This window comes from Lipotes vexillifer, unplaced genomic scaffold, assembly GCF_000442215.2.
Source record: "Lipotes vexillifer unplaced genomic scaffold, Lipotes_vexillifer_v1.1 scaffold1771, whole genome shotgun sequence".
Classification (NCBI taxonomy): domain Eukaryota; kingdom Metazoa; phylum Chordata; class Mammalia; order Artiodactyla; family Lipotidae; genus Lipotes; species Lipotes vexillifer.
This window is the reverse complement of record NW_006770128.1, coordinates 905,186-929,473: the sequence shown is the minus strand read 5'-3', so window position 1 is coordinate 929,473 and position 24,288 is coordinate 905,186.

Here is a 24,288-nt window from a genome sequence, read left to right as displayed (position 1 = left end):
CTCCTCTTCTATAGATATTCAGGATTTCCTGGAGAGTCAAAATTTTCTCAAACACTGACTATTGTACGGGATTGTGATGAGAAATCTTTATTTAGGTGACATTTGGTCATATAACAGACTATGGCCTCATCTAAAGCTTTGCAAAAGATTCAGAAATGCCCTTCAACTATCTTGTCTGTTTCTTATATTATCCTGCTTTAAAAGTCAAGGTCATAGCGCTCCATCATAACTCCAGGATGGCATTTCCATGGAGAGATGAGCTACTCTGGCAGACGGAGCTGCTTGCTGACCAAACACAGGGACAGAGCTGAGAAAACCTGGAGATGTGGCTCTGAGCTCTGGGTGGAGGAATGGGAGGCAAAGAGGTGCAACAGAATCACCTGAATTTTTCAAGATATGAATCTACCCTCCACCATGATTCTCATGTTACCTGGAAACCTGGGAGCCGGGGTAGGGAGGGATCAGAAAAAAATACTATGAGGTATACTTTGAAAAATAGAGCTCCCTTTCCTTTTTCCTCCCTGTCACTCTCTTGAATATCAGTAACCTAGAGGGATGCATTTGTGTTTAATGTCTTTCTCAAATCTCAGCATACATTTTGTGTATGCATCTATGTATGTATTTATATTCCATCTCATTCCAGAAAGGATGGCAGATGGCTTATAAGGATATATAAAATACAAGAAAAGGAGCATAAAAAATAGAAACAAAATGCCAAAGAGAAAAAGAAAATGTTGGAAATGTAAATGCGAGTAGTCCTGAGGTCACTTTCACAAAGTTCAGCTGGCTTCCATTCAAGAGAGGCTGAGCTCAGAGAAAGGAGACACAGGACAATGCAGGCTGGGCATTCAGGGAGTACACGAGCCTTAGGCACCAGATCATCAGCTGGAAAAGCTGATCATCTGTTACCAAGGTGGTGACCTGGACTCTTGGGTTCTCACAGAATGGAAGTACTCCCACCTGAAAGGGGGTTGGACAGCAAAGATCCCGTTTTCTGAAACCAGGGGTGTTTCAGGGCCCCCAGGAGAAAGCCTAAGCAGGATAGCACTTGGAATTTAAGAACTTAGCAGGCAAGGTCAAGGATTGTTATTAGGTCTTATTCCTGCCTCTCCTCACCAGAGAGATGCTCCACGTCAAGGCATCTGGAATTCAGTCTTTTATACTCAGATTCCACCTTGACCAGTGGCCAAATTACAGATTAAATGTCTAGGTCTTCCTAATCCTGATTCTAGTTGATTCATTCTGTCTTCCTACACATAAAACAAATTTATACTTGGAACATGACCAAGCATTTATATAAGATCCCATGATAGGACGGAAAACATGTGGTGCAGTCAAGGGGGTGGTGACATTTAGGTGAAGGAGAGCAAAAGATCAATTAATTCCATCCCCAGATAATAATGACAACTAATATTACTGAGGGCTTTTTAAGCGCTGGAGGCTTTAAATGCATTATCTCATTTAAGTATTTCAAAGACCACCTTAGGAGTACTCATATTATCCTTCTTACTTTATAGATGAGGAAATGGAGGTTCAGAGACATCAAATGTGTCACACAGGACAGTTCAGCTTTTATGCAGTTGAAACACGATTCAAGTCTAGCAGTCAACCTGGTCAAACAAGACTACAGAGGAAAGGTATGAGGTGATGTGTAGTCTATAGTTCATGGAACCCAGGTGGAAAAAAATCGGCCTTGATCTATTCCCTGAAGCTCAGGGGACCTAGCTTTTCTGGATCAGTGAAAGAACAGAGGTCCATGGAAAAATATTTCTCCAATTCCCCTTCCCAATACTGAGTCATCAATTATGCCAAAGAAAAATTTCTGCTAATAGTTTAGCAGTCATCCCAGTTTGTCTTGGCCAGTGGTGGAAGGGAGGGAGGGTAGAGGTGGGGCAAACAAGATGTAGGGGATCGGAGAGTCATACCATCTAATCCAGAACTTTTCCATAGTTTTTTTTTAACCCATAGCACCATTTGATGAAAATTTCCATCACCATCCTAAAGAATTATTAATGTGTAAAAGAGTCTATTTCCTTTGACATAGCCCTCCTAGCCAAGGAGATTATATTGAGCTTTACTTTTCCTAGTTAGAATTACAAGAATACATGTTTTGAAGCACTCCACTACCCTGGGTTTTTCTTCTATGTGACCTTAGCCAAGTTACCTGTACCATTCCCTGTTTATAAAATTAAATTTCTTTCAAGATTATTTTTTAAATTAGGCAGCATAGTACCAAGTACTCGGCACTCTGTGGATTGTAGTTGCCCTTCTTCCCCCATACCCAAGCCTATGTTTATTGGATGACTGTTGAAATCTGATCAGTCTTCTAAGCACTAGGAAACAAATTGTTAAAATCAACAGTGAAAACACTAATTTGAAAAGATAAATGAACCCCAATGTTCATAGCAGCATTATTTACAATAGTCAAGATATGGAAGCAGTCTAAGTGTCCATCAATAGATAAATGGATAAAGAAGAAGTGATTATACACACACACACACACACACACACACGCACACACATATATGGAATATTACTCAACCACATAAAAAAATGAAATTCTGCCATTTGCAGCAACGTGGGTGGACCTTGAGGGTACTATGCTTAGTGAAGTAAGTCAGACAGAGAGAGACAAATACTCTGTTACCACTCACATGTGGAATATAAAACATAAAATAAATGAATGTATATAACCAAAAAATCAAAAGCAAAATCAGTGAATGATGCAAATCTGCAAGTCACTCATTGGCCAAACAGCATTTGCACTGAGGTTTGCACAAAATAAACCAGTCATGGGTATGTTTTAATACTCCAGAAACAGCACCTTCTGATTCCCTCTGTGATTTCAGATCCTTCAGATAGTTTTCTTAAGGAATTGCATATTAGTATGAAAGGGATAATTTGCTGATTACACAAAATTCAGGATTTAGAAGGAGAAATTAACAAATTGAAAGCAAAAGCGCTCTCAAACACTATTCAAGCAAAAAAGATGAGAATGGGATTTACTTGCGTGCTTAGGCCTAATGATAAGAATAGATAACAAGTATTTATTTCATGCCTATTATCTGCCAAGCTCTTTGCAGTATCTCTAATCATCACAACTTCCATGAAGCAGCACCCCATTCAAAGAGGAAGAAACTGTAGTTTGGGCACTTTTCCTTTCAAAAAGAAGGAACAGGAATAGAATCCAGGTGACAGTAGCATCCTTTCCCAAGTCAGTTGTCAGCTTACCTCACTACTAACTGCCAAGAATAAGCTGACACTGCAAAGGTAAGTTAATTAAGGGAAAAGTTAGCTGCCTTGCTAATTAGGAGGTGTGCCTTACCAGTCTCTTTGGGAACCTACAGAATGTACATCATGAAATAAATAGTGACCAATGAGGTCATCAGATCTTGTAGATTCTCTATCCTAGCTTTCTCCTCCACTGCCTCTCCATTCCTGCCATAGTTCAGGTAGAAGAAATGTAAACTTGGACCAGACCAAACTTATTGATAAGGATTCTAAATTGGTTAATTCTACATGCTAATTTGACCATGGGGTGCCCACCAGATATTTGGTAAAATATTATACTGGGTATTTCTATGAAGGTGTTTTTGGATGAGATTAACATTTTTAATGTTATTTTCAGTAGACTGAGTAAAGCAGATTGCCCTTCCTCATGTGGCCTCATCCAATTAGTTGAAGGCCTGAATAGAACAAAAATGCTGAACCAAGTAGGGGAGAGCTCTCATGCTTGATGACCTTCAAACTAGGACATTGACTTTTTCCTGTCTTTGGCTTGAACTGAAACATCAGCTCTTCCTGGGTCTCAAACCTACCCTCCTTCACACTGGAACTACCCCATCAGCTCTCCTGGGTCTCCAGCTTACCAACTCACCCTGCAGACTTGGGACTCACCTCACAAATCTTACCTTGCAGATCTTGGAATTAACCTGCATAATCATGTGAGCCATTTCCTTATAATAAATCATACACACACACACACACACACACACACACACACACACACACACACACACCCCTGATTGGTTCTGTTTCTCTTGAGAACTCTAATACAGGATCACTGAGCAGAGAATCCATAATTAAGGATTAGCTCAAGGAGATTAGAATAGCATTCACATTTTGCTTGACTGTTTGACTGAAATTTGTATCCAAAGGTGGTCTACGGTAAATGAAGATGAAATGCCGAAACTTCCTTGCTGAGATTGGAATGCTAGAATGGAATGCTTACATAATATTGCCTCATCCATTCTAGAAGCGTCCAGAGGATACACCTTTCACTAAGGCTGTATCCAGCATCCTTGAAGAGATTTGCAATTGCTCTTCTCTGTAGATCAGATATTACAGTGTGACCTGTGACTCAGTTGTGATTCCTAAATTCAATAGGAATGATAGGATTCTGGAGTGGTACAGAAGAGTCCAAGCAGTAATCAAAATAGTCTGACTCACAGAGATCTTTGGCACTGACTAGCTGATCATGCTGTCCCTATAACTAAAATAGTTGGACAGTATATTAAAGCCTTATTTTATCTGTATAATCATCAAAGCTCTAAGTCTAGTGAACAGAATTCTGACTCAAGTTACCAAACTAGAAAGTAGCAGCCTCTCAATCCACCTCCAGACTTAAGCCAGTTCACCAACCCAGACTCAGTGGGTCCTTGAAGAAGAAGCCTGCCACACTGTCAAAAATGTATACTTTTTATTGAAGTATAGTTGCTTTACAATGTTGTGTTAATTTCTGCTGTGCAGCAAAGTGATTCAGTTACATACATATATATATATTCTTTTTAATGTTCTTTTCCATTATGGTTTATCACAGGATATTGAATATAGTTCCCTGTGCTATACAATAAGACCTTGTTGTTTATACATTCTATATATAATAGTTTGTACCTGCTAATCCCAAACTCCCAGTCCTTCCCTCTCCCACCTCCCTCCCCCTTGGTAACCACAAGTCTCTTCTCTATAACTGAGAGTCTGTTTCTGTTTTGTAGATAGGTTTATTTGTGTCATATTTTAGGTTCCACATATAAATGATATCATATGGTGTTTGTCTTTCTCTTTCTGACTTACTTCGCTTAGTATGATAATCTCTAGGTTCGTCCATGTTGCTACAAATGGCATTATTTCATTCTATTTCATGGCTTAGTAATATTCCAGTGTGTGTGTGTGTGTGTGTGTGTGTGTGTGTGTGTGTGTGTACCATATATTTATCCATTCATCTGTCAGTAGACACTTAGGTTGGTTCCATGTCTTGGTTATTGTAAATAGTACTGCTATGAACACTGGGGTGAATGTATCTTTCTAAATTGTGATTTTGTCTGGGTATATGCCCAGGAATGGAATTGCTGGATCATAGGCCAACTCTATTTTTAGCTTTTTTGAGGAACCTTCATACTGGTCTTCATAGTGGCTGCAGCAATTTACATTCCCACGAACAGTGTAAGAGGGTTCCCTTTTCTCCACACTCTCTCCAGCATCAGAAATGTACCTTGTTTATCTCCCTCCTAGCCTTCTCCCCAAAGACCTGTGACTGTTTACCAGGGTGGCTGTGACTGGGGAAGGAGACACCATCAGACTTTTCAGGGATTCTGGGACACTGGGTCTGGATTGGCACAAATTCCTAAAAAGTCTAAAATGTCACTGTGACCCACCAGTCAGAGTAGGGGTTATGAAGGTGAAATGACTGATGGGGTTCTGGTTCAGTTTCACTTCATAGTGGCCTAGTGGGTTCCTGAAAGCATCCTGTGGTTATTTGCCCCATTCTGGACTGCATAGTTGGAATAGACATACTCAGCAGAATCCCTCATCTGTAGAATGAGGGTTCTTATGGTAGGAAAGGCTAAGGGAAACCACTAGTACTCTCTATAACCAGGAAAATCATAAACCAAAGGCAGTACCACATTTCAGAAGAGATTGTAGAGATTGCTGTTACTATCAAGGACTTGAATGCAGGGACGGTGATTACTACCACATCCCACACAGCTTACAGGCTAGCCTGTAATCGTTCCCCTGTGTAGAAAACAGATGCAGCTTAGATTATCTTACACTTAATCAGGTGGTAAATTCAATTGCAGCTGCTCTTCCAGATGTGTTTTTTTTTGTTGTTGGAGCAAATCAACACATCCCCTGGCACCTGGTATACGGCTATTGGTCTGTCAAATGCCCTTTTCTCCGTATCTATTAATAAGATCATCAGAAGTAGTTTTCTTTCAGCTGGCAAAGTCAGCAATGTACCTTCACTGTTCTATTTCAGGGCTGTAGGAACTCTCCTGTCCTATCCCTTAATCTCATCCATAGGGACATGACCACCTTTCCATCCCATAGGATACTGTGCTTGTCCATTCCATGGATGATATTACACTGATTGGACCTGGTGAGCAACCACGTTTATGCACACTGAGATAACATTTAAGTAAGGTAAGGGAAATAAATTCCACAAAAATCTTAATGAAATTTCACGGTTGAGATATCTCTTCCAATATGAAGGACAAGTTGCTATATCTGTCCCATCCTTCATAGTGGGTCTCTGGATTTTGGAGGCAGCACATACCCATTTACCAAGTGATTCAAGAAGCTGCCTATTTTGAGTGGGTTCCAGAACAAGAGAAGGTTTTGGAACAGGTCTGCCATGCAAGTTGCTCTGACACTTGGACAGCAAAACCCACAGATCCAATCACACTTGAAGTGTCAGTGGCTGATAGGCATGATGTATGGAGGCTTTAGAAGGCACTTGTATGTGAATCACAGGGCAGAATCTTAGGATGTGGGAGCAAAACAATGCCATCCTCTGCAAATAGCTGCTTTCCTTTGAGAAACAACAAGAGCTTTGGGCTTTCTACTGGGCCTTAGTGGAAACGAAATGCTTGGCCATAGGACACCACATTATTATGAGCTACACGTCATGCACTGGGGGTTGTCTGACCCACAGCAGTAGCCCATCATCAAATGGAAGTGGTACATGTGAGATCAGAGTTGAGTAGGTTTGAAGATACAAGTTACATGAAGAAGTAGATCAGATCCCCATGGCTCCTATATCTGCTCATCACTTTCTCTCTTTTAACCCACACCTATGGCTTCATGGGGAATTTCCTAAAACCAGTTGTTTGAGGAGAAGGAAGAAGAACCTTTGGCTATGGTTTACAGTTGATTCTTTACCTGAAAGCAGGTGGCTACATCATTACAGCCTTACTCCAGGATGAGCCAGAAGGACAGTGGAAAGGGGAAATATTCCCAGTGAGTAGATTTTGGAACAGGGTACCTGATTGTACCCTGTTTTGCCTTGAAGGAGAAATGACCAGAAATATGTACCTAAGCTATGGTCTGTAGCTAATATCTGGGCTTAGAAGGAAAAAGACTGGAAAATTAATGGTAAGGAGGTATAGAGAGAAGTACATGGATAGGCCTCTCCAAATGGGACTGGGGTGTGAATATATTAATGTTTCATACATAAATGATCACTAAACTGTGAGCTCTTCAGCGGAGAAGTTTAATAATCAAGTAAATAGGATGACCCATTTTGTGGATACCATTTAGCCTCTTTCCCCAGCCACTCCTGTCATTGGCCAATGGACTCATGAACAATGTGATCATGTAACTCAGGAAAAGGGACTCCTCTTCACCAAGGTTGATGTGGTCTCAGCTACTGCTGAGTGTCCAATCTGCCAACAGCAAAGACCAGCACTGAGCCAGAAATATGGTGCCATTTCTCAGGAGGACTGGGCAGCAGGTTAATTACTTTGGACTACTTCCATTATGGATGAGAGAGTATTTTGTTCTTAGCCACTTACTCTGGATATGGATTTGCCTTTCCTGCCTGCAAGTCTTCTGCCAAAACTACCATCAGTGGACTTACAGGATGCCTTATCCACCTTCGTGGTATTCCAAGCAGCATCACTATTTTTTTTATTGAAGTATAGTTGATTTACAATATTATATTGTATATTATATTGTATATTCAGGTATACAGCATAGGTTTTTCTTTGCAGATTATATTCTACTATAGGTTAATATAAGATATTGGATTTAATTTTCTGTGTATACAGTAAATTTTTATTGCTTATCTATTTTATGTATAATAGTTTATATCTGTTAATCCCATACTCCTAATTTGTCCCTCACTCCACTCCCTCTCCCCTTTGGTAACCATAATTTTTTTTTCTAGTCTGTTTCTATTGTGTATGTAGATTCATTTATATTATTTTTTAGATTCCACATATAAGTGATATCATACAGTATTTGTCTTTCTTTGACTTATTTCACTAAGCATAATATTCTCTATAATATCCATGTTACTGCAAGTGGCAATATTTCATTATTTTTATGGCTGAGTAATATTCCTTTGAATATATATGTATACCACATCTTCTTAAGCCAATTGACTGTTGATGGGCACTTGGGTTTCTTCCATGTCTTGGCTATTGTAAATAATGCTGCTATGAACATTAGGGTGCATGTATCTTTTCAAATTAGAGTTTTTGTTTTTTCTGAATATGTATACCCAGGAGTAGAATTGCTGGATCATAGGGTAGTTCTATTTTTAGTTTTTTAAGGAACCACCATACTTTTTTCCATGGTGGCTGTACCAATTTACATTCCCACCAACAGTGTACAAAGGTTCCCTTTTCTCCACACCCTCTCCAGTATTTGTGATTTGTAGTCTTTTTGATGATGGCCATTGTGAATAGGGTGAGGTGATACCTCATTGTAATTTTGATTTGCATTTCTCTAATAATTAGCTATGTTGAGCATCTTTCATGTGTCTGTTTGCCTTTCTGTATGTCTTCTTTGGAAAAATGTCTATTTAGATCTTATGCCATTTTTTGATTGTGTTGTTTGGTTTCTTTGATATTGATTTGTATGAGCTGCCAAACAGCCCCACTTCTAACTAAGGAACTCACTTCATAGAAAATGGAAGTGCAGGTAGTGAGATTGGTTCAAGACGGCAGAGTAGAAAGACGTGCGCTCACTCTTGCGAGAGCACCGGAATCACAGCTAACTGTCGAACAATCATTGACAAGAAGACACTGGAACTCACCAAAAAAGATGCCCCACATCCAAAGACAAAGGAGAATCCACAATGAGATAGTAGGGAGGCACTATCACAGTAAAATCAAATCCCATAATGGCTGGGTAGGTGACTCACAAACTGGAGAAGATTGTACCAGAGAAGTCCACCCACTGGAGTGAAGGTTCTGAGTCCCACACCAGGCTTCCCAACCTGGGGGTCCAGCAATGGAGGAGGAATTCACAGAGAATAAGAATTTGGAGGCTAGTGGGATTTGATTGCAGGACTTTGACAGGACTGGGGAAACAGAGGCTCCATTCTTGGAGGGCACACACCAAGTAGTGTACGCACCAGGACCCAGGGAGAAGGAGCAGTGACTCCATAGGAGACTAAACCAGACCTACCTGCTAGTGTTGGAGGGTCTCCTGCAGAGATGGGGGGCAGCTGTGGCTCACTGTGGGAACAAGGACACTGGCAGCAGAAGTTCTGGGAAGTACTCCTTGGTGTGAGCCATCCCAGAGTCTGCCATTAGCCACACGGAAGAGCCTGTAGGCTTCAGTGGTGGGGTGCCTCAGGCCAAACAACCAACAGGGAGGAAACTCAGCCCCACCCATCAGCAGACAAGCAGACTAAAGTTTTACTGAGCTCTGCCCACCAGAGCAACAGCCAGCTCTGCCCACCACCAGTCCCTCCCAACAGGAAGCTTGCACAAGCCTCTTAGATAGCCTCATCCACGAGAGGGCAGACAGCAGAAGCAAAAAGAACTACAATCCTGCAACCTGTGGAATAAAAACCACATTCACCGAAAGATAGACAAAACGAAAAGGCAAAGGACTATGTACCAGATGAAGGAACATGATAAAACCCCAGAGAAACAACTAAATGAAGTGGAGATAGGCAACCTTCCAGACAAAGAAATCAGAATAATGATAGTGAAGATGATCCAGGACCTCGGAAAAAGAATGGAGGTATAGATCAAGAAGATGAAAGAAATGTTTAACAACGACCTAGAAGAATTAAAGAACAAACACCTAGAAGAATTTAAGAATGAACAGAGATGAACAATACAATAACTAAAATGAAAAAATACACTAGAAGGAATCAATAGCAGAATAACTGGGGCAGAAGAACAGATAAGTGACCTGGAAGACAGAATGGTGGAATTCACCGCTGCGGAACAGAATAAAAAAAAAATAATGAAAAGAAATGAAGACAGCCTAAGACACCTCTGGGACAACATTAAATGCAACAACATTTGCATTATAGGGGTCCCAGAAGGAGAAGAGAGAGAGAAAGGACCCGAGAAATTATTTGAAGAGATATAGTCGAAAACTTCCCTAACATGAGAAAGGAAATAGCCACCCAAGGCCAGGAAGTGCAGAGAGTCCCAGGCAGGATAAACCCAAGGAGAAAAATGCCAAGACGCATAGTAATCAAATTGACAAAAATTAAAGACAAAGAAAAATTATAAAAACAAAAATGTGAAAATGACGAATAACATACAGGGGAACTCCCATAAGATTAACAGCTGATTTTTCAGCAGAAACTCTACAAGCCAGAAGGGAGTGGCACAATATATTTAAAGTGATGAAAAGGAAGAACCTACACCCAAGATTACTCTACCCAGCAAGGATCTCATTGAGATTCAACAGAGAAATCAAAACCTTTACAGACAAGCAAAAACTAAGAGAATTCAGCACCAAATCAGCTCTACAACAAATGTTAAAGGAACTTCTCTAAGTGGGAAACACAAGGGAAAAAAAGGACCTACAAAAACAAACCCATAACAATTAAGAAAATGGTAATAGGAACATACATATCGATAATTACCTTAAATGTGAATGGATTAAATGCTCCAACCAAAAGACACAGACTCGCTAAATGGATACAAAAACAAGACCTATATATATGCTGTCTACAAGACACCCACTTCAGACCTAGGGACACATACAGACTGGAAGTGAGGGGATGGAAAAAGATACTCCATGCAAAAGGAAATCAAAAGAAAGCCAGAGTAGCAATACTCTGATATCAGATAAAACAGACTTTAAAATAAAGAGTGTTACAAAAGACAAGGAAGGACACTACATAATGATCAAGGGATCAATCCAAGAAGATATAACAATTATAAATATATATGCACCCAACATAAGAGCACTCAATACATACGGTAAATGCTAACAGCTATGAAAGAGGAAATCGACAGTAACACAATAATAGTGGAGGACTTTAACACCTCACTTACACCAATGGACAGATCATCCAGACAGAAAATTAATAAGGAAACACAAGCTGTAAATGACACAACAGACCAGATAGATTTAATTGATATTTGTAGGACATTCCATCCAAAAACAGCAGATCACACTTTCTTCTCAAGTGCAGATGGGACATTCTCCAGGGTAGATCACATCTTGGGTCACAAATCAAGCCTCAGTAAATTTAAGAAAATTGAAATAATATCAAGCATCTTTTTCGACCACAATGCTATGAGATTAGAAATTAATTACAGGGAAAAAATGTAGAAAACACAAACAGGTGGAGGCTAAACATTATGCTACTACATAACCAAGAGATCACTGAAGAAATCAAAGAGGAAATCGAAAAATACCTAGAGACAAATGACAATGAAAACACAATGATCCAAACCTATGGGATGCAGCAAAAGCAGTTCTAAGAGGAAAGTTTATAGCAATACAATCCTACCTCAAGAAAGAAGAAAGATCTCAAATAAACAATCTAACCTTACACCTAAAGGAACTACAGAAAGAAAAACAAACAAAAGCCAAAGTTAATAGAAGGAAAGAAATCATAAAGATTAGAGCAGAAATAAATGAAATAGAAACAAAGAAAACAATAGCAAAGATCAATAAGACTAAGAGTTGGTTCTTTGAGAAGATAAACAAAATTGATACACTTTAGCCAGACTGATCAAGAAAAAGAGGAAGAGGACTCAAATCAATAAAATTAGAAATGAAAAAGGAGAAGTTACAATGGACACTGCAGAAATGCAAAGCATCCTAAGAGACTACTGCAAGCAACTCTATGCCAATAAAATGGACAACCTGGAAGAAATGGACAAATTCTTAGAAAGGTATAACCTTCCAAGCCTGAACCAGAAAGAAATAGAAAATATAAACAGACCAATCACAAGTAATGAAATTGAAACTGTGATCAAAAATCTTCCAACAAACAAAAACCCAGCACCAAACAGCTTCACAAGTGAATTCTATCAAACATTTAGAGAAGAGCTAACACTCATCCTTCTCAAACTCTTCCAAAAAATTGCAGAGGAAGGAACACTCCCAAATTCATGCTATGAGGCCACCATCACCCTGATACTAAAATGAGACAAAGACACTACGAAAAAAGAAAATTACATTCCTATATCACTGATGAATATAGATGCAAAAATCCTCAACAAAATACTAGCAAAGAGAATCCAACAACACATTAAAAGGATCATACACCATGATCAAGTGGGATTTATCCCAGGGATGCAAGGATTCTTCAATATACACAAAGCAATCAGTGTGATACACCATATTAACAAATTGAAGAATAAAAACCATATGATCATCTCAACAGATGCAGGAAAAGATTTTGACAAAATTCAACACTCATTTATGATAAAAAAAAAAAAAAACAACTCTCTAGAAAGTGGGCATAGAGGGAACTTACCTCAACAGAATAAAGGTAATATACCACAAACCTACAGCAAACATCATTCTCAATGGTGGAAAACTGAAAGCATTTCCTCTAAGATAAGGAACAAGGCAAGGATGTCCACTCTTGCCACTATTATTCAACATAGTTTTGGAAATCCTAGTCACGGCAATCAGAGGAGAAAAAGAAATAAAAGGAATCCAAACTGGAGAAGAAGAAGTAAAACTGTCACTGTTTGCAGATGACATGATACTATATATAGAGAGAGAATCCTAAAGATGCCACCAGAAAGCTACTAGAGCTAATCAGTGAATTTGGTAAAGTTGCAGGATACAAAATTAATGCACAGAAATCTCTTGCATTCCTATACACTAACAACAGATATCAGAATGAGAAATTATGGAAACAATCCCATTCACCATTGCAACAAAAAGAATAAATTTCCTAGGAATAAACCTACCTAAGGAGGTCAAAGACCTGTACTCAGAAAACTATAAAACACTGATGAAAGAAATCAAAGATGACACAATCAGATGGAGAGATATACCATGTTTTTGGGTTGGAAGAATCAGTATTGTGAAAATGACTATACTACCCAAAGCAATCTACAGATTCAAAGCAATCCCTGTCAAGTTACCAATGGCCTTTTTTAGAGAACTAGAACAAAAAATCTTAAGATTTTTATGGAGACACAAAAGACCCTGAATAGCCAAAGCAATCTTGAGAGACAAAAACGGAGCTGGAGGAATCAGACTCTCTGACTTCAGACTACACTACAAAGCTACAGTAATCAAGACAATATGGTACTGGCACAAAACAGAAATATAAATCAATGGAACAGGATGGAAAGCCCAGAGATAAACCCACGCACCTGTGGTCAACTAATCTATGACAAAGGAGGCACAAATATACAATGGAGAAAAGACAGTCTTTTCAGTATGTGGTGCTGGGAATACTGGGCAGCTACATGTAAAAGAATGAAGTTAGAACACTCCCTAACACCATATACAAAAATAAACTCAAAATGGATTAAAGACCTAAATGCAAGATTGGATACTATAAAACTCTTAGAGGAAAACATAGGAAGAACACTCTTTGACATAAATCACAGCAAGATCTTTTTTGATCCACCTCCTAGAGTAATGGAAATAAAAACAAAAATAAACAAATGACACCGGGCTTCCCTGGTGGCGCAGTTGTTGAGAGTCCGCCTGCCGATGCAGGGGACATGGGTTCGTGCCCCGGTCCAGGAAGATCCCACATGCCGCGGAGCGGCTGTGCCCGTGAGCCATGGCCGCTGAGCCTGCGTGTCTGGAGCCTGTTGCTCCGCAACGGAAGAGGCCACAACAGTGAGGCCCGCGTACTGCAAAAAAAAAAAACAAACAAACAAATGACACCTAATGAAACTTATAAGCTTTTGAACAGCAAAGGAAACTGTAAACAAGACGAAAAGACAACACTCAGAATAGGAGAAAATATTTGCAAATGAATCAACGGACAAAGGATTGATGTCCAAAATATATACACAACTCATGCAGCTCAATATTAAAAAAACCAACAACCCACTCAGAAAATGGGCAGAAGACCTAAATAGACATTTCTCCAAAGAAGACATACAGATGGCCAAGAGGCACATGAAAAATTGCACAACATCACTAATTATTAGAGAAATGCAAATCAAAACTACAATGAGGTATCACCTCACACCAATTAGAATAGGCATGATCAGAAAATCTACAAACAACAAATGCTGCAGGGGGTGTGGAGGAAAGGGAACCCTCTTGCACTGTTGGTGGGAATGTAAATTGATACAGCCACTATGGAGGTTCCTTAAAAAACTAAAAATAGAATTACCATATGACCCAGCAATCCCACTACTGAGCATATACCCAGAGAAAACCATAATTCAAAAAGACACATGCACCCCAGTGTTCATTACAGCTCTATTTACAATAGCCAGGTGATGGAAGCAACCTAAATGCCCATTGACAGATGACTGGATAAAGAAGAGGTGGTACATATATACAATGGAATATTGCTCAGCCATAAACAGGAATGAAATTGGGTCATTTGTAGAGATGTGGTTGGACCTAGAGACTGCCATACAGAGTGAAGTAAGTTAGAAAGGGAAAAATGAATATCGTATATTAACGCCTATATGTGGAATCTAGAAAAATGGTACAGATGAACCAGTTTGCAAGGCAGAAATAGAGACACTGATGTAGAGAACAAACGTATGGACACCAAGGGGGAAATTAGGGGGGCGGTGGTGGGAACAACTGGGAGATTGAGATTGACATATATACACTAATATGTATAAAACAGATAACTAATTTAAAAAAAGAAAATGGAAATACAGAAATGAGCCCATGTTCATGGAATTCATGGGTTCCACTGGTCCTATGATGTACCCATCATCCTGCAGCAGCTAGCTTGGCAGGATCATGGAATAGCCTTTTGAAGCCTCGGTTACAGCAGTAGGTATATGTTAAAATATTGGAAGGATGAGAAAATCTTCTCTAGGATTGAGTATATGCTCTGAATCAGCATATCATGCTATTTCTCTCATAACCAGTATTCACAGGTTTGGGAATCAAGGGCTAGAGCTGGGAGTGGCACCACTCATTATAACCTCTAGTGATCCACTGGTAAAATTTTGCTTTCTGTCCCCTCAACTTTAGATTCTGCTAAGCTAGAGGTCTAGTTCCAAAGGGAGAAATGCTTCCACTAGCAGCACAAGAATAATTCCATTGAACTGGAATTTGAGGCTGCCATGTGGCCATATTGGGCTCCTTGTTCCACTGAATCAACAGGCAGAAAATGGGGGAGTTACTGTACAGTTTGGTGTAACTGAGCCTGCTTATCAAGGGGAAATTGAGTTGCTACTCCACAAGAAGGGTAGGGAGGAGTATGTCTGGATGGTAGATCTTCTGGGCCACCTCTTAGTATTCCCATGCTCTGGGATTAAATTCAGCAATCCAATTCAGGCGGGACTACTAATGGCCCAGACCCATTAGCAATAAAATTTAGGAAACCTACTAGCAAAGAACCATGACAAGCTGAGGTTCTGGTTGAAGACAAAGAGAATATGGAATGGGTAGAGGAAGAAGGTAGTTGTGAAAATGAGCTGCAATTCTGGGCAGTTGCATAGAGGACTAGAATATTTATTCCTTATTTTTATATGAATGTTTATATGCATATTAACTGAATATTTTTCTTTCCCTTTCTCTTCCCCTTATCATCTTACATCAGATGTCTTGCTAGAGATTAATTTTAAATCTCAGTATTTAAGGTAGAGGATATAGAAGCAGGTGTGTGAATCTCCTGGAGGAAGAATGAACATTACCCAAAGACAAAAAAGGACTTCATATTCTCTTTTGGAGAAAGGGTTGGAGTGTTTCTGTTTGCACACTGAATAGTTGTACTGTGGGAGGTGGGAGGATGACTTTGCTACTGTCTTTATTTGGAGATTAAATGTGCTTCCAGGAGTGTGTATGAGTGCCAAGTGGTCAGGAAGAAGACTACAGTATATGTGTGATGTGTCAATGTGGTTAGGCTGACCTACATTTGCTAGATTCCCTTTCTGGTTTGGTATTTCTGGTTAGGATGGGACACAAGAGATATATTCTTGTGGGAAATTCGAAGGGGGTTGGTGGAAGTGTCATGGCAGGTGTTGTGTAGCTCACACATGTTCTCATTTATCTGTGGGCTCATCTCTTTGTTGTGAGGGAGGAGTCAGGGCCACAACTGCTCTGCCTTCCCCTGGATCCTTCTTCAGCTTGTGCAGCTCCTGGGCCAGGTGTGTGTTTCACACCTTGATGAAGAGCCTCAGCTTCTGCCAGTACTCATACCACCCAGGCCAGAGGCAGCAAGAACTGGCATGGGCTTGAGTTCATCCTCGTGGGCTCCCACTCATCCTGTGGGTTCCAGCTTGTCCTTTGCTCTCTTCTATTTTACCATCACATACATATGTATAGAATGCGTTTCAGAAATTTGACCTTAACAATAAAATAGTGGGAACTGTCTCTCTCTCTAAATACATAATATAATATAATATAATATAATATAACATAATATAATATAATAATTATTAAACAACAACAACATATATATATATATATATATATATATATATATATATATATATATATATATATATATATGATGTATTGCAGGGATTTGACGTTACCAGTAATAAGAACTCTCTGTGTAAATATATAATATAAAAACATTATATTGTATATAATATACATAAATAATTTGTTGCAGGGATTTGGCATAGATATTAATTCTTAGTGAATCTGCTTCTCTGATTGAATCCTGACCCATATGTTACCAAAGCAAACTTGGGTCTGCTTGCCCTGTTGAAGTAAAGCCAATCTACTGACACCAGGTTCTGGTAAAGGAAAGTGTAGTATTTATTGCAAGGCCAAGCAAGGAGCATGGGCAGCTAATGCTCAAAAGGCCTGAACTCCCCCTTTTATGGAAAGATTTTTTAAAGACGGGTTGAGGGAGAGGGTTATGGGGTGTGTGATCAGCTCGTAGACATTCTTCTGATAGGCTGGTGGTGAGATGATTGGGAGTCAACATCATCAACTTTCTGGTTCCAACTGGTCTATGGTCTATATTCTTGTTGTCAGCATGCTGTTTACTTCCTCCATCTGGTGGGGTTTCAGTATCTGCAAAACAGCTCAAGGATATGGCTCAGAATATTATCTATAGCCCTTGAGGAGGAACTAAAGCCACTTGACTTTGTTTAATGGCTAAACTATTATTATTTTGTCTTGCTTACCTGTTGTCCTTTGTTTCTATATTTTCTCACTTCTCTGACTAAATTTGTTCTTTGGAAATCAGGGAAAGCCTAGGAGGCTAAAGTTTTTCTAGAAGCAAGAGGCCAGCAGAGGACATGGTGGGAGGTCTGTCCTGGCAAAGTCCCATAGGGTCCTGCTCAGTTACAGAAACATAGGTCTAGCTCAAAGGATTAGAGACTCGTGACTGCCAGACACACACCCTGTGAGAGTCTGAAGAGCTCCCATCCTGGGCAACAGCCATCCATCATAAAACTCTAGCCCTGTGTCTGAAGAAGTCTTTGCACCTTCATGGCTTCTTCTGTTCCTTCCAGGCTCGTCCTTTTCCCCGTTGCACCATCTCAGGGAGAGTTTTATGACAGGGATGATCCCAGAGCAAGAAATACTGGGAGAAATGGCTGCCAAGACCCTTGAACTGTGTCCCAGGCCTGGAATAATCACATCAGCTGTGGTCCTCAGGGACCCAAGATTCCTCCCTTATGTCTCTGCATCTTGGGAGGATGTGATTTCCTACTCATTCCCAGTGAACTGTGAACCCTCTCCAGCCTTTCACCAGGAAGCACATATTCCTGTCATGTGAAATTGCACATATTTCTGCTCTCTTCCAAGAAAGGTCTGCAACCTCCCTATCAAAAACCATCAGGCCTGCCATCCATTGTCTTGAGAGCTTTCTCTCAGAATCCTGCACCTTCCCCACACAAGCAGTGGACCTGATTTTCCAGGAGGGCTGATAACATTGTCCTCCACCTTTAATCATCCTGATAACTACAGAAGTCCCTATCCCAAAGCTGCTTGTTCTAGCAGGGCTCAGGAACAGAGATGCAGCTAGAAGGCTTCTACTTGAGGGAGCGAAGCAGGAAAAAGGATTTATCCCCAACCTCCGACCCTGAGTGTTCACAGGAATGAATGGTAGCAGCCCTCTCTCCGTCCAGGACATTTCTGCTGCTCTGAATTTCTCAAAACTTTTCCTTTCTCTGGGAAAATGCCACCCTGAGCATGACCTGAGGGCCCCAGGGCTCAGTGATCCACACTGAAGACAGCACTCAACCACAAAGGGTCCTTGAAACACTGGTGGAAGTGAGGGGTGAAGTCAGGAGTCGAGGTGAGACCAAAGTCAGGAGCCCTATTTGGAGACTGAATCCTTGATACTGACTTGCTTAATATACAAGTGCCATTAAAAATACCCTTACCTCCCATAGACAAAGAAGTGTATATTAGGGTGTTCATCTCAGTATTCTTCAGAATACTGAAAATGCCAAACAATGGGGATATTCAATAATAGAATCTTGAGTAGCTAGGAAAAATCATGTGTTCACTTTTTTTTTTAGTATAAAAGGAGAAGTGGCCACAAAATGCTAAATCTTTTTTAAGAGCAAGTGGAAGAATGATATAAACCCATTTGTTTATTTTCTTTAAACTTTAAATTACTGACTATGCCTGGAAAAAAAAGAAGTCTCAAGCTGCTGGCAGTGATTTCTTCTAAGGAGTGGATTTGGAGAAGAGAACATTACTCTTTCCTACTAAATATAATTCTGAATCCTTGGGTTACTTACAATAATGATTTTTTTGTAATTAAAAAATGAGGATTAAAAATTGTTTTTGAAGATTGATGAATGACAGAAATGTTTATAATACAAGGTTAATTTTTAAAAGTAGGACACATAATATGTAAAGGCTAAAACCCCATAAAATATGCCCCCCCACACACATACACACACAAAAGAGGCAGAAAAAGACACTGAAAGGAAGAAAATAATTCAACACACCAATGTAGGTAATTTCTGGGTATGAAGGTTGTATATCCTTCAGGATACGTTTTGTGTTCTGAAAACTTTAAAATGTAAATTAATTTTTTTAATCAGAAAAAAATGGACATGATTATTTTTTATAGCCAGGCTTATCTTAATTTCCTGTGAAGTGTTAGGCCAGGGCAGCTGTGTAAGGGCTCACATTTCCTTATTTTTTTTCCCAAACCGAAATTCTTTGGGGAGAATTCTTCCCATGGATGCTGCAGTAGCTTGCGTTCCTGTGGAGAAAATTAAGGAACAAAACTTGGAAGCGTCCTGCCCAGGAGACAGCTCTGCAGGCCACCTGGGCTTTGACCAGCACGACCGCCCCTGGTGTCACCCATGGACACCTCCACCTTATGGATTAACACGTTATCAATTCGCCTTCTTCCTAGGAAAACGTTTTTGGTACCCAATTCCCTAATTCGTATCTGCTGTCAAACACCATTCCCAGGACTTCCCTGGAGGTCCAGTGGTTAAGACTCCACGCTCCCAATGCAGGGGGCCCAGGTTCGATCCCTGGTCAGAGAACTAGATCTCACTGGCATGCCGCAACTAAAGAGCCCGCATGCTGCAACTAAGACCTGGTGCAGCCAAATAAATACATAAATATTTTAAAAATACACACACACATACACCATTCCCTTCATTTTACAAACAATGTAAATGAATTGGAGAGTATTTAACTCACTGCCAAAAGAACCAGTTCAATAGCAGGGCCAGAACCAGATGTGCAACTCAATCAATCTCACATTTATTCAGGCACCTAGTGTGTGTCACGCATTGTCGACAATGAGGATATAAAAACCTCATTGGCGTAATCCTTGTCCTTTGGGTCCTCATAACACGCAGGTTGGAGAAGGAAAAGGGAGCAAGGGAAAAGCAAGGAATGGGTATAAAATGAATGGAAGTCACAAGCGGTGAAAAAACCCGTGGCCATCGCCATAGTGACAGGGAAAAAATGTAGGACAGCGACAGTGGAGAGAAGCAGGGTCTAAGCCTGTCTGTGTTGTATAAGAGCAGTGGTGCCCCAGGTGTGGTCCCCTGACCAGCAGCATCAGCATCTCCTGAGGCCTTATAAGACATTCACATTCACGGACCCCATCCCGGACCTCCTGGGAATCAGAAACCCTGGAGGCGGGGCCCAGCCATCTGCATTTTTCCCCCTTTTCACCTACCTCAGCCCAGCTCCCACCTCCACCACCGTGTGACTCTGACACCTGCTGAAGCCTGAGGACCCCGATTGAAAGTTCAGTGAGGGGCAGATTCTAAATAACTCAGGAAGGCTGTGCACAGCAGAAAACCTGGCACAGATGAGTTACCTGTTGTCTCCTGGAAAGACCGGAAAAGATGTCCCTGACAGAGGTGCTCCCAAGATAAGCCCCCAAAATGCCCTCTTCCGGTTGCAGGTGGAGATCTGGGACTGTTTATGACATGCTACTTCCAAAAGTAAGCTAAATGCCTACGCATGCAAGTCTGAGGAATAGCTCTCTCGCCTATATTTCAGCCATGTCTGGGAGCGCTGAATGAGAGAAAAATCACACAACAGCCAAATGCCATGAAGCTAGAGAATCATGTAAATTTTCACCTGCACAGGTGGTAACATGTGAGAAGGGCTTCATCATAAATTTGAACACAATACAGCTAAGTACAGAGGCAACCATCCCTGCTGACTGCAGATAGTAAAGGAAGGCTTTACCCAACAGACAACGTTCAGTGTGGAGTTGAATCACCAGTAGAATTTTACCAGGTAGAGAAAAGAGCAGGAACAAAGGTTGGGGGGGTCATGAAGGCCTCCTGCGAGGGAGACAAAGATGGGGCAGTGGATTACAACGAGCCCCAGGGCCAGGCTGAAGAAGATGAACGTTCTTCTTTGGAAAGTGGAGACCCTTAGGGACAGAGGGATGGTGTGAGGTAACAGACACATAGAAAGACTACTTGGTATGTGTGGGAAGAACCGACTGGAGAGGGGGTCAGATAAGTGAGATTCTGGGTGATTTTTATTTTTAGTTATTTGTCCTTTTTCCTACCATGAATGTATTTTACTCACTACTGCCTTTGGAATTAAGAAGTATGGCCGTGTAGAGAAAGAGCAACCCAGGACGGGAAAGCCCTGGAGACCCAGACTTAAAGACAAGAGCAGTGATCAAGCCCATGTGTCGAAGGGTTAGCACTGGCAAAGAGGAGGGGCCATCTGTCCTTTGAGGTCAGAAAGAAGGGGTTAAGAGTGCATGAAGTATCAATTTTTGAAGCAGAACAAAGTTGAGATCATTGGTAGCAGAGGCCTCTATTTCCTTAGTCATGAGACGGCAACACCATCGCCCGAGAACACAGGGTTTGGGCTGGGGGTGGGAGCTTGAGGAGAGGTGCAAAGGTTTGGAACAAAAAGAGCTAACACCTCTACAGTGTGTGTTTTGTGTCAGGCACTGTCCTCAGTATTTTATATATATTGACTCATTTAATCCTCCCCACAGCTCCAGGAGGGAGACACTATCATCATCATACCCATTTTACAGAAGAGAAAACTGAGGCTCAGACAGGTTACAGTCACGTAGGAGGTAAGTGACAAAGTGAGGATTTTTTTTTTTTTTTTTTTTTTTTTTTTTTTTTTTTTTTTTTTTTTTTTTTTTGCGGTACGCGGGCCTCTCAGTGTTGTGGCCTCTCCTGTTGCGGAGCACAGGCTCCGGACGCGCAGGCTCAGCGGCCATGGCCCACAGGCCCAGCCTCTCTGCGGCATGTGGGATCCTCCCGGACCGGAGCACGAACCCGTGTCCCCCGCATCGGCAGGTGGACCCTCAACCACTGCACCACCAGGGAAGCCCCAAAGTGAGGATTTGAACCCAGGGGATCACCAACCAATGTCAGGATTTAGAGAAGGAATACCCCGGGAATGACTGAAGGATCAGAAAGTCGTTTTGAAATCTCAGTTGAGTTGAAAAACCATGATTTTGCCATGGAGCCAATTGGAAAGTCCTGCTTTTGCCCACTCCTGCGGAGAGCACCTTAGAAGAGCTATCGTAGGTTCTCTGAAGGAAAGACTTGTAGGGCTGCCCTCAAAACGTTGCCATGAGTTGCTTTCGCAGGAGGTGACGTGGCTCTCAGGTTGTGTGAGAAAGCCTCCGTTGGAGCTTTCCCATGGAGAATGCCAACTGCTGGCCAGCAGACGCCCTGCTGAGCCCAGGCCACCCGCGTCCTGGTGACTCAGGGAAGTGACAGCGGGAAGAGGGCCGCTTCCCAGCCACCGTGACTTTGCCTCATCCGACTGTGGAATTGTAAGTTCTTCAAGTATTTGGGGGAAGAGCAATTGCCAACTAAGGATCTAAAAATAGTTAAAGCAAACACAAAGACAGAATGTGAAGATCAGATTATTTGGGCAGCCAAGCCAAACTTAGAAAAACTACAAGATGGGAAGAGAGCGAGAAAACAGAACCGCAACCTCCCTCCCCAGCAACAGTTACACCCCTCGTTGTTGTCGGTTACCTTAGCAGTGCTCTCTCCCTCCGCTGTTCCTTCCCGGTAGAAACCATCCCAGTGCATCCCATCACCTGCACTGCACATCAAAGCATTCAAATCAGATAAGCAAACCGCCTTGTATACCACTGTGCTCACATCAAAGAAAATCGAAACCGTGGGGCAGCAAGAGGGTCCCCACGCCCTTCTCTACCATCAGTGGGATGGACCTGCCTTATGCAAAGGGGAGGTAAATTGCAAAACCTTGTGTTTCCAAAAAATGCCCAGCTCCCATGCAACATTTTGAGACACTCACAGGAGACCCAGCTAAGATTTGGGTCGGTTCAGATACATCTGGCTGTCACATCAGAAAATCCCCCTAAACAGTGACCTCATCCATCATGGTGTATATGTTTTTGTAATGTAACAAGACAATTGGGGCAAGCTAGTTCCAGGGTCAGTCTAGCTATTCTATGTTGTCAGTACATCAGTCAGTGCCACTGGGGGAGCCGCCCTCAGTGTCTGCCTTCCTAGCTATGTAGAGAGAGGCTTGTTTGGTGCTCAGGCTGACGTCTTAATGCCCTGCCCATTAAGACAGTAATGTGTTTTCCAGCTATTAGTCTTTCTTGCCTTTTCTATCTTCTGGAGACCACCTGCATTCCTTGCTCATGACCTCTTCCTGCATCTTCAGAGCACATCACTGCAACCTCCACCATCACATCCCTCACCCTCTTCTCTGACCCTCTTGCCTACCTCTTTAGAAAGACCCTTCTGGTTACATTGGGCCCACCTGGACCATCCAGGACAATCTCCCCATCTCAAGATCCTCAACTTATTTACAACAAAGTCCCTATTGCCATGTAAGGTAACATAGTCATAGGTTCTAAGGATTGGGTTATGGTCACATCCTTAAGGGACCATTATTCAGCCTACCACAGGACCTCACAAGAGTATCGCTTTGGTGATATCCTCTATGCTCTCGCTCCCTCTAAAGAAACAAGCCATTCTTCCTAAAGATTTAGTCAGATAATTCTAGAAATTTCCACATGTGCTCCTCAGAGAGCCCTTTCGGCTACCCCAGGCAGTTTGGCTACCCCATGACAGGTGTGATGAGGTTAATTGTGACCCTTTAATTTGGGCCACCATGGTGATGCTTCTTGATGGTGTGTTAGTTAAGCGTTTTTCGAAAGAAATAGAAGCAAAAGGAGATTACATTTGGGTATAGATATAGGTATAGACAAAGAGATTTATTATAAGGAGCCAGCTCACACAATTATGGAGTCTGAAAAGTCCAAAATCTGCAGAGCTCATGTCCCAGTTTGTGTCCAAAAGCCAGAAGCTACTATAGAACCTGGAAGGGCTGATGTCCCAGTTTGAAAGGCATCAGGAAGCAGAATTTCTCTGTCGCTCGGGGAGGGTCAGCCTTTTTGTTTGATTCAGGCCTTCAACAGATCGGCCGAGGCCCACCCACATTAGGAAGAGCAATCTGCTTTTTTTCAGTCTCCCGATGTAAATGTTAATCTCCTCCAAAACAAACCCTGAAAGAAACACCCAGAATAATGTTTGATGA